Raw genomic sequence first — 2,648 nt, 5'->3', positions numbered from 1 at the left:
GAGTAAAGCCCCTCGCAGAGAAGGGGCTCTGGCAGCGCCAGGCGTTTATTGCCCTGTTTTTTGGCTGCAGCAGCCGAGGGACACTCATCACGGGGCTTGGCGTAGGACTGGGCAGCCCCACTGGTCCCTGGTCCCCCCAAAAGTCGGGAAGAGTCTGACTGTGGGCCCCAGGAAGGCAGCCAAGGGCTTGCCCCACCATCCAGCTTGGGAGGAGGGCGCAGGGGTCAAGGCTGGGTCCCTCCGTACCTCCGTCCCCCAAATCCCCCTGCCTTTGTGGGCCACCTTCAAACTCCCAACACTTAAAACAAATTGCAAAGTTTCATTGCAAGTAGAAAGCGAGAATCCATGTTCCCTGTTGCTAGCATCTAGGAAGATAAATAGCAATTAAATAAGACTAGTGTCTTTTGGGGGAAATTGCTGCCTCAAGTTATACCTCACTATATATTACTATTGAATTTTATTTGTAGTGACTGCTGGGAGTGGAGGCAGGTCCCTACGCCCATTGGGAAGGATACCTTGATCAGGAAGAACAGGTCCCAAATGCCCCGCAGTTGTAAGACACAGAATATATAGCGAACGCAAACAGACGCCTGCTTAACGGCTGCTCCTAAAGGTATCTGGGAGCTCCACAGACGAGCGCAGCTGTAATCACGCAGGCCTTGCACGAGGTTTTGCATCCTCCCCAAACGCGTAGGTCTCTGGGGCAGAGCGAGGACTGCTGCCGCGCAGGAGCTCGGCACGCAGGGAGCGTGGCTCTCGCTCCTCCGCCTGCTCGGGTAAGTCAAGCAAACGCATGCCAATATGGTGCGACAGGACCATCACGTGTGCCAGGGCCGGGGCTGCCGGAGGGACGTCATCTCCTGCACATCTCCTCTGCCTCTGGTCCTCATTTTCAGGTTAATTTTCTTTCTTGTAAAGGAAAACGTTAATTATTTATCAGAGACAAAAAGCTGCGTATCAATACCGTGACTTGGGAGGTGCAGGTAAACAATCATTTGCGCTGTATGTGTTTTGGAAATTCCGAAGGAGAGGATTCCTCTTTCATCTGAGTTGTTCACGCTTGGGAAGAAGAAATCTAGACACCTGTTCTGATGAGAACACCGTATACTTTAAATTTGTTATTGTTAAGAGCGTACTGCACTGTCACTAATGCCAGGAGACCGGTGCTTATTGTTTGTGACCAGGAGTTTAGAGTCTCCTTAGATGTTTCCTTCCCCATGGTTTTGTAGCAGTGGCTGCTTACGCTTCTAATCCTGAAGATACTTTTGATTTTTTTGCTCCCTTTAACACCGGAGAAAAGCCTCTTGGATGGAACAGGCTGAGGGGAAGGCATATGCACCAAAGCTGGAGAGAGCAAACAGGCACGCGTTAACAAGGACCTGCGCAAAGATGGAAGTAAATGCGCCCTGGTCACACGCACCTGGTGCGTCCTGAACGTTTGTCTATGGCTCGGCAGAGCGTGCGGTGAGTTCTCCCGACTGCGAAACAAAAGAGAACTGGAAGAGGAAACGGTGTCGGTACCAGATTGTCAATTAAACATCAGCGGAGAAGGATTCAAATCTGTGGTGTCCGAATCCCTGGGCACAAAGGGCATGTCGGTGGTGTTTTCAGTGTGATTTGTCGATAATTGAAGGGTTTTTTCAGCGGGTTCATCAGCGACGGTGGTTTTACATTGGCTATGTAGGGGAGGGGGTGTAGATATTAAGTGAAATGCCTCCACATTTATTGACTTATGCAAAGTTGTCCTACTTGACCAAGAGCTGCGTAATTACAGTCCTCCAGCCTCCCGTGGAGGGTTGTTAGGTGAATAAGGAGGGATTGATATCCTGTGACTTATTCTTCCCAATGCAGGGGAAGAGGCTATTAAATTACCCCAGCAAAAGCCTGCCCGCAGTAGATACTGAATCGGTGTAAACGAGAATTAAAAAAGTTATTTGTCTCCCCAAAACAGCTGCACAGGCAGCACGCAGAGCAGGCCCGAAAGTTTATTATTAACATTGTTCACCCTGCACGTGCTGGCAGAGTTTAAAAAAGGTGTTTGCCTTATAAATCCTTGCTGCCCTTTACCACACAGCTGGAGGATCCCAGCGAGGGAAGCGGTTCTGTGTGGAGCCCAAGAGATCAAAGTCCTATTAAAAGAAGCTCGTATCATTTCCTCCCCCGGGAGAGAAGTTAATTTACGGAGAAAGCTCTTTGCATGGGAATTCAGCCGCTTCCTTGGACACGGCTCCTTCAGGGGGGGAATTTTCTCTCGGGGGAGGACAGGGAGCCTGTGCAATCTTCTGATCACCCAGCATCTGGGGGCCTTTGGTGTCACCTACTTGGAGGTAGGTTCTCCACATGGCTCGCTGGGCCTTCTCCTTCTCCTCCTCCTCCTCCTCCTCCTCCTCGGGAATGCAGTGCTATTCCCGGGCACTTCCTGGACAGCGTTGTCCCGTGGGTGGGGAAGGCCGTGGAGTAACGAGAGTTGCCAGCACTAAAATAGCCCTTTGGCCGGGATGCCGTGCTCCTGCGTCCACATTCAGTCCCTGAGGCGGAGGGAAGGGGGTGGAGGAAGGAAGTGAGGCCGCCTGCCACAAATAACTCCCCATCCTCTCACAGGCCTCTGGGCCCAGCCTCCCCCACGCCTTTCCCCGCCCGCCTGGAGG

At 51.9% G+C, this 2,648-nt stretch overlaps 1 protein-coding gene across 1 annotated transcript in view; it reads right to left on the bottom strand.

Moving 5' to 3' along the window:
- Positions 1 to 2,648, bottom strand: part of LOC104125392 (histone H3.3A) — a 7,098-nt gene that overhangs the window by 2,107 nt on the left and 2,343 nt on the right. Inside the window, exon 2 of the mRNA XM_009637834.2 lies at positions 771 to 776. The gene's annotated coding sequence lies outside the window, so the exon portion shown is untranslated. The remainder of the gene's footprint in view (positions 1 to 770; positions 777 to 2,648) is intronic.

Source organism: Egretta garzetta, unplaced genomic scaffold (assembly GCF_000687185.1).
Source record: "Egretta garzetta isolate BGI_Z169 unplaced genomic scaffold, ASM68718v1 scaffold34, whole genome shotgun sequence".
NCBI classification, from domain to species: Eukaryota; Metazoa; Chordata; class Aves; order Pelecaniformes; family Ardeidae; genus Egretta; species Egretta garzetta.
This window is presented reverse-complemented; position numbering and strand designations above follow the sequence as displayed.